Source organism: Thunnus thynnus, chromosome 18, assembly GCF_963924715.1.
Source record: "Thunnus thynnus chromosome 18, fThuThy2.1, whole genome shotgun sequence".
NCBI classification, from domain to species: domain Eukaryota; kingdom Metazoa; phylum Chordata; class Actinopteri; order Scombriformes; family Scombridae; genus Thunnus; species Thunnus thynnus.
In genome coordinates, this window is record NC_089534.1 from 29015804 (window position 1) to 29028880 (window position 13077).

The 13077-nt window shown below is 36.0% G+C and overlaps 1 protein-coding gene across 2 annotated transcripts in view; it reads right to left on the reverse strand.

The window, feature by feature from the left end:
• Positions 1-13077, reverse strand: part of lrfn2b (leucine rich repeat and fibronectin type III domain containing 2b) — a 176308-nt gene that overhangs the window by 133349 nt on the left and 29882 nt on the right. The window contains exons 2-3 of one of the 2 annotated variants that reach the window (XM_067572746.1): positions 9990-10078; positions 9773-9848 (exon numbers count right to left, since the gene is read on the reverse strand). The gene's annotated coding sequence lies outside the window, so the exon portion shown is untranslated. The remainder of the gene's footprint in view (positions 1-9772; positions 9849-9989; positions 10079-13077) is intronic. The other variant, XM_067572745.1, reaches the window with a different exon arrangement.

Here is a 13077-nt window from a genome sequence, read left to right on the forward strand (position 1 = left end):
ACGAAGTAGGTCCCCAAACTGGGTCTTGAACTGGAGTCTCCCAGATCATAGACGACTGTGCTGACTACTGAGCTAAAACTTTACTCTTCACCTCTTTGCAGACAGACCTCTAACTAACAAATATTTTTTTAAAAATATTTATGTGAAACAAATATTCGTAAAAAAAACACTATTTGTGCTTTGCTGAATAATGTATTTGTATTCAGGCACACCCCTACACACTACAATCTAAAATATCAATGTGTTGTATATATGCATTTAGATTTCCATTCATTTGAACTAAGCAGTCAAGACACCATGACAAACAGCCCCAGACAGTGTCCATATACTATACTTTTGGCAATATAGTGTATCTTTCAATGGAACCAACACTGTAGTTTGTCTCTTATCCCTCTCTCATCTCTCAATTTCATCTAATAAAGTGCAAATGTTGCAAAAATAATTTCTCTGCCAAACATAACCGTCTGCCAAACTGTTCACACACAATGTGGTGTGTGCATGGCAACACTTCATGTAGCACCAGGAGTTTCATTCCAAATCTGTGTAAACCTTGAGCTACAAATCTCACGTAAGATTTTTTTCTCCTTTGGGCTTGTGTCTGTTAAATTCTCAAATGAATTAATTCTCCATGCAATGGACTGTGTGCACAAAGTTGCATTTGTACATGAAGTAGTGTATGATAAGACTCTAGTTTGCCTGTATATTCACAGTGGAGGCCGGTCCATAGAGGCAGAGGAGGTTGATCCTTCTCTATTTTTTGAGAGGCAAGAGGGAGATCAAAATATTAAAAAAATTGGTTGAAATGAACATTATCAAATCTCAGAAATTCTTTCATGATAGAAAGAAGAAGATGTCAGATAACGTGAGTCAGATACAGCTTCTCTCTCTCTGTCTCTTTGGTCGCTAATTTCATCTCTGATGGTTAAATGTCTCTGTGTGGCTGTTGTGTGAATTTATCTCCTTAACAAGAATGCAGCAGAGATCATATAATGTTCTGTAGGTAGTTTGCTTGTTGAAGTTATAGTGAGCTGTCTGGATTCACTCATTCATTTAGAATTGATCCAGTTTTTAATTGAGTGGTTGTTCAGTCACCTGTTGATGTTGTGTGATTAGTGAATGAGTGTGCAGGAGGTCTAGCTGCGGGCTTGTGACAATTTCATTAGTTTAGCTGAGCCGTATATTGAGTAATAAGCTTAAAGTTACTAGAATAACGAGTGTTAACTAGTGGTGTAACGGATCGCAGTTGATCCGTAATCCGTACGGAAGTTCAGAAGCTTTGTGATCTGTTGCACGCCTACTGTTAACATGTAAGCTTTGCAGACTATATTTTGTATGTGGTGCATATAGATAAGAGTGTGTAAGTCATGTATTTGATACATACATTAATACTTTCTGATGTGAACCTACACTTTTAGATCTGTGAATGTTTTTAGTGTTCAATCTTTCTAGTATTCAGCACTGATCTGAACCTGTATTACATTATAAGCTTTGTGCTACTTTATATATTTCTGTAAACTAAGAAAATACATAGGAAACACATGTAAATCATATGATATGTTGTCTATTTTTGATGAGAATATAAATCTGTTGTCACAATAGAAGAATACTATGAATCTGAATTTCACTTTGTTGTCACTTTGTTTCACTTTGTAGAAACTATATGTATATTTTTGTTTTTGAAAGCAATTGATTTATTGGCATATAAAATTGCCCCTCTGCCCTCTGATTTCATCGGATGGGGGACAATGATATAGTTTGATGCAGTTTGTTGTAAGATTCCATGTTGGTTTTCTTCCTGTCCTCCCCAATTTTTTGAGTCACCAGCCGCCACTGATACTCTACTGATGTTCTTTACTGATATCAGCAGCATGCTCCTGGAGGAATATGTCCATGGGGAGAAACAAAAAGTATATCACAAACTCTCTATCTAACAAATAATATCACCAATATACCAATATGAACATGTTCGAGGGAACAAACATGGATACAAACAATTTTACTGTTGTTGAAGGTTTAGTAAGAGTGTTTTGTTGCTACAGTAAAGTTCATAGAATGTTCAAAATACAAATGGTTTATCTTCTGGGGAGCATTAATATTCACAGCAAATCTAATGGAATATTGGAAATAGTTGTGTAGATAATTACACAATAAGTTAACATTAAGGCCATCGGTTTTAATTATTTCTCCTTTGATTCTGATAAATAAAGCATTTTTTTGTCAGTTTTTGGTAGCAGAAGGCTACGGAGGAGCATTGTGTTGTGGGTGGATGTGGCGCGTTTGACTCCTTTTATGGTTGTCTGCTGTCAGTGGGCTTCAGTCCATTTCAAATTGCCACTGGCCCACCGCAACCAAAATCCAAACGCCACCATCTCTGTTAAGAAAAGGTGTTTTTGAGGCCTGCGATTGTAAAATGTGAAGTTGCTCATTTAATTTTATATTTCCAAGAATGTGTGGCTGACAGACCCGGTGGGGAGGGAGGGGCATTAGTTTTCACTTTTTGAAGGACATTTCACTAACAAAGCTGAGATTTATTTCTTGCAACACAGTGGCGCTGTTCGTGGTGCTGAACTGGACAATGGCCAAGACCCTAACAGCGGAAAGGCAACTGAAAAGGCTCATTACTTGACTCAACAACACAGGCAACAGTCTGAGTCTTCCGTCAACAACATTATGGCCTGTCTGCACTACAGAGTAACCACACTGTTAGTGATTAATCATTTTTAAAACATTAAACTGGAACACTGTGGGCTTGGTGGCTACAGCCTACAGCACACTGTGAGTTACCACATCTGATTCAATGACATCACGTATGCAACAGAACAGCTGTATGAAGGAGAGGCAAGGCAAGTTTATTTGTATAACACATTTCAACAACAAGGCAATTCAGAGTTTTTTACATAGAGCAGGGATATTCAATTAAAATTCAAAGAGGTCAAGTTAGAGAAAATTTCCTCAAACAAAGGTCCGGAACATCATAAAGTCTAATTTGTGTTATGAGTCAGTGCCATATATATTTTAGTAACCTAGTAGTTGTATCAACAACAGTTCAATACTATTTCAATAATAATTATTGTCAGTTTTCACATTTAACTGGAGGGATTATTAATAATAAGTACTCTAATAATAAATGAATGTTCTTTTCTCATTTCAGTAAAATACAGGCTGCATTTAAAAATAAAATACATAACAGAGAGCTTTTGAAAAATGTGCATCTTAAAATAAAGTGCTTTGTTTTAGTAAAATTAAATAAAAAGGGTAGCTTGAGTTTCCCTTTTTCGTCTTTTTTGTTAACTCTATTTCACATCTTAATAGTCTCAACCAATTTTATACAATCTCAACACATCGTAACACTCGAACCCTTTTCTCTTTCTTTCCCTCTTACATCCCACTAACCCACTTTCTCTTGTTCAGTGAGATAAGCGAGCTCTAGCTTGTCCTGCCAGGATTTTAAGTCTGAAATGTGTTAAGATTCTGGTGGATTGATCATACTGGGCTGTTAGATCGTTTATTTTCTGTGCCCTCAGTTCAGATTCGAATGGGTATGTTTGCTCAAAAGATTTGTGCTTTGTCTTGTAGTGGCGCTTCACAATCGCAACGGTCTTGGAACATATGAGACATACTGGTTTTGAACTGCCTGTGGGAGGAATGAGTATGTAAGATTCTGTCCATTCTGATTAAAAGCTCTGTTTTCGCTGGCTAATTTTCTCTTTTCAGAGCACGCCATGTGAAATTACTTTTCTCTGACTCACTCATTTCTTCAACTGTAGTCCCTCGTCTCATCTCTCCCCTGTGTGTGTGTGTGTGTATCTCACTCGAGTCGTAATGCTTATCGGAATGCACAGATTTGATTGACTGAGTAGCATCGCATGAGATGACTTACAATTCATGCAACTCGTCTGTGAGTTTCCTGGGCCGCTAAATCAGTGCTGCAAAGGCTATAAAAGCTGCGCCAGTTAAAATAGAAACAGTCCATCAAAATTTAATAATTATCAGACACAAAACACTAAAACAAACACAAAAAATAAAAACTTTGTCTACTCGCTGTCAAAATAAGAGAGCTCTTGACCTCAGCTATCATGTGAGTATAGTCAACAACTGGGGACACTATCAAATATGGGTAAAATATGGTTAAAATATATTTCTCCCATTTAACAATTAGATGTTTAAAATCTGATTACACAAATGTGTTTACCAGCCCCTTAAACTCCTCAGTGTACTCTCAATTCAGTATTCACAACTTCCAATTCTAGGAAAAACACTAATATTTTCTAAAACCTACAATTCTCTAGAGCCGTGCCATGCAGCTTGATAGAAATCAGCACCACAGTTGTAGTTTTTCTGGTTTAGGGTTGTAAATAGGGTTGTAAAAAGATATATCTACTGAATATATCAAACATCTAGTACAGCTGACTAGTATTTACACTGCATCTGGATGATTGATGTTAAGAAAAACTAAAGATGTTGGTTTATTTCAGATATTTTAGCCAAAACAGGAATCAAACATGCCAAGTCTGCTCACAATACAATAGACCCACACGGTGACCATTTTCCTCTGACATCACGCTCAGGGTGGGAGCCATACAGCTCCTCCGCTCAATCTGGACCATCTGGACTGCTACTAATGCCATGCCACTAACACACTGTTAGCTTAGCCTGTTAGCACCTGCTACTGCCAATGTTATTGAGAAAAATACATAAAACAGCTTGCAAGCTTATTAAATGTGCATCTATGGAGCTGTGTGAAAGTTAATCAGGCATCCTTTTTAAGAAATGGAACAAAACCAGCTCATGCATCATGACAGACAGGCTGGAAATAAGGCTGAAATACATTAGTTTGAAAGTTGTGCTGAGTGTCATGAAAAAAATGGAAAATTCGTGTCCATGTACACAAATGTATAGATTAAATTTTGTGACTATTTCATGAACTGCCATGACACTGGGTTGAAATGAAATATGTGCAATGACAGCATCTTTGGATGCATATTTGGATGTAGACGGAGCATCATGATGTGCTAAGAGCTGCATCACTACACTGTAAGTCTCTCACACCTTGTACACTTTGTGTCTTTGACTAAACTAGAGGATTCATGACAGCAAACATATAGCCTTTATTTGGCTCAGTTAGACCTGGGTTTGTATTTTATCATAATTGTGCACTGAGATAAATCAGCACTCACTGATTAAACTGCTATGGGGCCCCTGGGTTAAAAAACAACTGTGGACCTGTATTGAATGTTCAAACAAACTCCCTAAAATAACTTTGCCCTCGATGCCAAACATTGTTTCTACAAGGGTTTCTGTATGTCAGCTAGTTTATAATAATGTGATACAACACATATTTGTTTAACCTTCCTGTTGTGTTACGGTAAAATTGGACAGATTTAAACATTTTCTCTCTGAAAAATGTTGTTCTTTTAATCTGACTGTCATAAGACTCCATGACTTTGTCCAAACATCTAAACACACAAAATACATTTTGATAATTTTCATTAAATTTTGAGTCTTTTATTTAACTTTTGTACACCTGTGGTGTTCTTGGTCAAAAATGAGCGGTCATTAGAAATGAATGGGTGAGACTACAATTAGTGTATAAAACTACATAGTAATTGTATTGTGACTGTATAAAAATTATTCATAACAATAATCATAACACATTACACAGCATTCTATAATGACTTATAAAGTCAAGTATCATAATACTTCATGATTGCTGGTCACTCACTGACATTTGTTTTTGCAAGGATCATAGTGTATTATAATTCTAATAGTTGTAATACATTATAATCATTTTATAATGAATTATAATCACTGTTATAATGCATTATAATGTGAATATAAGTTACTGTAAGTGGTTATTGAATGTTTTAAGTAAAGTGAGAAAAATATCATTGGATCTATGTGTAGTGAAGAAGGGTTCCCACACTGGATCTCAAACCCTGGTCTCCCAAACCACAGATGGTTACACTAACCAGTCAGCCAAAGAATTAAGCTATTGGCTAAGGGCCAGCATGTCCAATCATCCATGGTCATTGTTCTCTAGAGGGCACAGGCCTGCACGGTGACACTATGCAACAACACACAAAACGATGTAAAATTAATGTATTTGTTTAACGGGTCATATAAGAAATTGAGTATTCCAATTTGACACAACTTTTTGATGATAAGCAATGACCATGGATGACTAGGCGCACTGGCTCTGGCCCCCAATGGCTTAATTCTTTGGTTGACTGGTTAGTGTAGACAAGGGTTTGAAACCCGGTGTGGAAACCCTCCTACTACACATAGATCTAATGACACTTTTCTCACCTTACTTAAAGTACCCAATGACCGCTTACAGTAACTTAGAATCACATTATAATGCATTATACAGTGATAATACATTATAAAATGGTTATAATGTATTACAGCTATTAGAATTATAATACACTATGATCCTTACAAAATAAAGGTCAGTGAGTGACCAGCATTTATGAAGTATTATGATATTTGACCTTATAAGTCATTATAACATGCTTATATATATATATATATATATATATATATATATATATATAAAGCATTATGAATGAGTGCTTATAACTATAATTATACAGCGCTATAAGCAGATTATAGCTAATGCTTTATGAGTATGTTTATAATGCATTATAGAAATGGGCTCCATAGAAAGTGTTACCAAATCTTTCCCCCAACATGTGCATGAGACCACACAAAATGTAACTACCATTGATTGACAGATTGTGAATATTTTAATGTTTGTTGTTATTGTTAGTAATACTGTTATTTTTACTGTTGTTATTTGTAATATGTGTAGTTTTGAGCCTATGTCCTTTCTTTACTAATAAAATCATACTGTCAGTTTTGACTGGGAACACAACAGATGTTATTTTGTACCACTATTTAAAAAAACTGAAATGGTTTCAAAACAAATGTCTGTATTAAACTTTGACACAAAGCAGTTTGTGATTAATAGCACAATATGTTTCATCTGAGTATTTGTTATATTCAAAATAAACTATACATTATGCTTTGTTTTTTTACTGAAAAACCAGTTGTATGAGCCCAGGTCCATGAGGCCTACAGAACTTCTAATGTTCACAAGAACTTAACTTCATAAAAAGATCTAACACAACATATGATAATGATAATGATATGATATATTATTATGGGTTTATAATCAGTTATAATGGGGTGGTCATTTTGGACCAGGAACACATTAAACGAACACAGCAGGAGGGTTAAGTATATATACCATGTGCGCATTATATGAATTGAAATGTGTTCAGACTAGACACAGAGAGCCTTTACAAGACAGAGCATCAAGATTATGTAAACATGGTACACCCTCAGCATTTTCTTATTGTGTTTTAATGGTGCATAGTATAAAACTAGCTAGCAATTAACTGAATTACTATAGTAATTGCCACTCACACGCAAACTTATTTTTTAACAAAATGGTGTAAATGTTAGAATGTGTAATTAAAATGGGGTAAAAGTGCATCTGTTGTAAACCAGCTTTAGAGACTGATGGCAGCAACAGCTATTTAGCTACCTGCATGGCTTGTAGGAGAGAAGTGGTGGTTGTTAGTGTTGATGAGCAGCTATGCTGACATCTCCTTACACTGAGAGCTGGTCTCCAACAGATGAGGGTCTCAACTTAAGGAGCTAATTTTAGATGGCAAAGGGGCTTACAGGAGTGTTAAAGCAGCGATTAAATTAGTCCTGAGATCTCAGTCAGACTGGACACTTCATTTACACTATGGTGCCTTCATTAACAGCACTATCTTCAATATATCTTAACCTGAGAAATATTACAGTCTTTCAGTCAAGATTTCTGTAAGCACATGTGGAGTTAAAATATCCTCAAATAGCAAATTACATTCCCATTAACATCAGAAAGATGTAGTATTAGTATGCTGCTTTTTCAAGCTAATGTTGGCCTTTTATTGCATTTAGTGAGTTAGTGTGTTTTATCTATGATGCTCAGTAAAGAGTGCAGTTTGTTTGGTAATTATCTATTCTATTATTTAAGGATTTACATGGGGAATGGTCTAAATAAAGGTTTGTCAGCCTTTACTCCACACTGCTGCATTGAGTGACATGTTCCTTCATCACTATGAAGACACACACTGTAGTTTATTTTGACTCAATCCCACACATACCGTCCTGCTACCAGAAATGCTCACTAGAAAACCATTATAATAATAATTAATATTACAAATTTACAAATTTCCTCCTGTTATATTTAATGTTTGTTAAAAACTACAGTGACCAGCTGTCTTAGGAAATGACTGAGGAAAGTATTGGTGGTTTTAGTCTTTTCATGAGATTTGTTGGAAATAAGAAAATAGAATAACACCTGCTTTACAACAACTTGAAAACTAATCGCTGGAGGGGGGAGAGGATTGGTACTCCTGGAGAGGTTACCAGTCTGTCACAAGGTTGACTCATTTAGACAAACACACTCACATTCACTCCTATGGATGTTTCAGTCTCCACTTCACCTACTGTAATCTGCTTGTTTTTGAACTGTGGTGGAAACCAGAGCAGCCGGTAGAAACATGCAGAACCTGCAATTGTGAGTGAGATCCAGTTGAATAAGTAGACAGTGCTAGATCGTATCCATGATATGTGTGTGTATTCGTCCTGGCCAGTCAGTCAGGCCTTTGAATGGAAGCCTATTTATACACTAATTCAATACAAATGGATCCACTGTGGAGCCACAGAGTACACACACACACACACACACACACACACTGCCAATTTAAAACACATAGGAGTGGAGAGGATGGTATTAAATGCTATTTATAACATGACCTGCTTTCTGCAGGCAGATATTCCACAGTAAGAGGGACTGAGGTACATTGATGTGTTTAACCAATTTGTATGAGAAAGTAGGAAGTGTGCTATAGTGGTGTTAGCCAGCACTGGGCACTAACACATGTATTAGACTTTATTGTTTACACATGGAGAAGAACATTGGGGACATAATGATATATTTATAACCATAACCATGCAGAGCAATATATGATTTTTTCATGTTTCAGCTAATTTCCTAATATGGACACTATGGACACTTATGTTTGTCATTTGTGTTGACTGTAATTTTTAATGTACGTTTTTAAATGTGTAAAGGAAGACTAGCTGTGCTTTAGGGCACAGCTAATGGGGATCCTAACAAATAAACAAAGCTAAAATTCAAAATTACATTCAATACCAGCTTTTTACAGTGTTATTTTTTACTTAATTAAATTCTTCAAGGTTGCCTTAAAAAAATGTGCTTTTAGTGTAAGTGATGGAGGTACAAAATCCATAGTGAGTCCACACGGTCATTTAGTGCAAAAATGCATTTAAAAGTTGATGTGAAGCTTATATAAGGCTTCAACAGTCTGAGTTAGTCATATCAAGTGGATATCTGACACATTTACAGTCTTTTTAGCATCAAATTCTCTCTTTGTGTTTCCTCAGACAGTGTTTCCCTGTTGAGAAAGAGGCACTAAAAAGACTGATCTTGCATTATAATGTGCTTCCTATAGGGAAGTCATTGCACCAATATGGAAGAGTTCTCAAAACAGTTGAACTTTCAACAGCAGCGCAATTGCAAAGAAGACTTTAAGTGTCTCCAGATATGAGCTTACACTGGGTGCAGTAGGAAAATCCCATTCAATAGCTATGGTGTGCTTTTTTGGTAAAATAAGGAAGAGTGTGACAGCTGCCAACCAGGTACTTAATCTAGGTGCAAACAAAGGTCCAAATGTGAAAAAAAACAACTCACTGGAGTCTAGTCTCTCTTCAACCACCACATTTCAGCACTTCATCACCATGTTTCACAGAGCAGGTGAAAGCAAAGCCTGTATATACACACCACAAAACGATGGAATTTTTATCAGTCATGCAATGAGAACAGGATGGCCTCTACAGGATGCCACACCCCCAACTCAGAAACTTCAAAATAAAGTTTCTCAAGAAAAGGCTCATTTGAGATGCTTTACCTGGGACGTGGATGAGAGCAGGTGTCTGCAGCTGGGGCAGTGACAAAAAGCTGCAGTCAAGACAGACAGTTTTCAGCAGCCTTCCCAGTCTATAAAGAAAGAAACAGACACATCTATCAGATCCTGAAAGAATAAAAGGTTATCTATTAGCTTAATTCATCCAACTTTTACTCAGTCACCAATGATGCTGTGTAAATGATAATGTATTAGATTATTTCAAGTAATAAGACATGTACAAAACATCAGTCTCATTCACATGCAAAAATACATAACTTCAAAGCATCATGTCATCAAACCATTACACATTGTACACCAACAGAACAGCAGTTTCCTGTGTCAATATTATCAGTCTATATAGATTTTATTTGAAGAATCCTCATATCTCACATGTTAAACTAAAAGTTCTGTGTCACCTTGTAATAATTACAAGAATTAAATTTGTCATTGTATGTTGAATGTTTGGAATTAATGTATTCTGCATCTGTGGTGATAAAAGTTGTCATCAACCACACAACACTTGTGTGGTACCATCTGAGAATACGGAAGACATGTAACTAAAAATTAAAAACAGATAATAAAGTTAAAAAAAATCTACAAAGCTATAACTATGTAGTATAGTATAAATTATAACTATAAAAACTTTAATTTAAAAGTCTTCATTATGTCCTCTTAGATGTGGGCCACTTTACCTGTTTATCATCACATCTGTATGTTGTTAACTATTATATGTGCAGGACTGTATCTCACAGCCTGACAACACCAGCCCACAGTTTTCTTTTGCCTCACTGTAGACTGGCTGCAGCTCAGTGGGACTTTGCTTGAGGCAGACGTCATTTCAAGTAGGATGTACATGACTGACAGATCTGTGCTTCACTCACACATAAATACGAACCCTCATACAAAAATACACCATCCACTGTGCTGTCATTGGTCTTTGCTACAGAAATGTAGGCCATTGTTATAAACAATCCATCTCAACAGGTTTGAAGGTGAGAAATAGGAGTTACAGGTGGCGAGTCATGTTATCATCTAAAGATGCCCCACAGGTTCCTGGCTGATCCTACTTCCAGCTGCTGGGCTCAATGAATACACAGTGATGTTTTCCAGGATGAAATCTTGTATCAAAACTAGGGATGTGAAGAGAGCCCAGTATTTGTATTTGTATCCATATTTGTTGAGGCAGCAAAATTATTTGTATTTGTATTTGTATTCGAATAAAACTGGAAAGAGGCTTAAAGATCCTGTTTTTGTTTTTATTACGCTTTCAATTTTAGAAAATGAAAGTGTTACAATAAGTGTTCATGAATAAACTACCTTATGAAGGAGGTCCCCACACCGGGTCTCAAACCGGAGTCTCCCAGATCATAGACGACTGCGCTGACTACTGAGCTAAAACTTTACTCATCGCCTCCTAGCAGACAGACCCCTACCTATTTATACACCCATAACACAGAGACAGCACAGTGTGTAACATGTAGGGAAGAACTTCAAGGGTGATTCTTGCTTTGCACTTTTTATTTATTGCCTATTTTTTACAACCTAACTTTGTGGAAAGGAGAAGAGGAACAACAGGTTATGGAGAGTCCATTTGGGACTTACCCCTGATAGACGTAACAGTGGAGCAGAGGAGAGAGACTGAGATAACGATGTAACCGACCTGCAAACTGGTATTTGACATGTTTTGTCATTTTTCTTCCCAAAAACTTTTAAAATATTTATATGAAACAAATATTCGTATAAAACCCACTATTTGTGCTTTGGCGACTAATGTATTTGTATTCGGGCACACCCCTAATCAAAACCTGAGCTTATGAAATCAGGTCTGACTTTATATCGATACTGCACCAGTAGTCATACCAAGGCATGCACTGTAGCAGCATATAGTATATACTGTGACATAGTATTTGATGGTACCAAAAAAAAAAAAAAAAGTAGGAATGGCTGTACATATACTCCAAACCACAAACTTTAATCAGATAGGACAACATTTTGATCCTACTCAATCTTCATCAGGTCAAAATGTTGGTAGCACACTCATCCATGCACACCAATAGACTGACAAGCTCTATGATGACAGGTGCGGTTAACCAGCCAACTCGCCAGGGGTGATAAACATCTCAGAGCAATGAACAATTCAACACAGTGGAGCAGGGATACAAAAGCCATACTAGGGATGAATAAAAAAATTGATTTTCCAATTTGAATTATCCATAGTCAATTCTTGAAATCTAGAGATCAATCTTTACATTTGCACCTTTACTCAGTAAACATGAGTACAGGAGCACTAAATGTTATATGTATGCATCGTTTACTTGTTGTAAATGGTTCAGTCAGGGCTGCATGATGGGTTGGGGGGTATTTAAATATTCATAATGATGAAGTCTTTGCTAGTGATGCAGGTCTTTTATTATTCCAGCTCAACACGTAGGCCTAAAAAATATATCATGTTTTTGTCTTTTTTGCATTTGCTCAAGAAAAAACTCTTTTGTCTATAATTTTATGATCAGGAAATGTGTTGACAATTCAGCCTGTAATGTTCAAGGAAATGAAAGTGTTGAAGAATTTAGATGTGATTTAATTATATCTGATGTAATTGAATCAAGAACTAAATTGCATTGAATTGAATTTGAATCAAATCCAGTTGAAATTAATTAATTCTGCACTTTGTGAATCGAAATCAAAATCGAAATTGAAATTGAATCAGGAGATCGGTGGCAATATGCATCCCTAGGCCAGACATTAAAAATATCACAAATATCAAACATCATAACATATATCTCATATATTAAACAGATTCATCATCACATACATACCAAGATCAACATCACACATGTTCAAAAATATACTGCGATAAGCTAGAGGAAAGGCAACCTTATATTCTTGTAAAAAGGGGTTTTAACACCATTCTATAAAGTATTAACTAGATCAAGTATTAAGAAAGAAGTATTTGATGGTACAAAAATTGTGACTTTGAATTAATTAAAGGTATGAATTAGCTATTAAGGGACAGAGTGATTTAGCATCGAAATTTCCATAAAGTTGGGGGACTCGAATTAAAAAGACAACTGACAAAAGCAGCAGAGGGAGA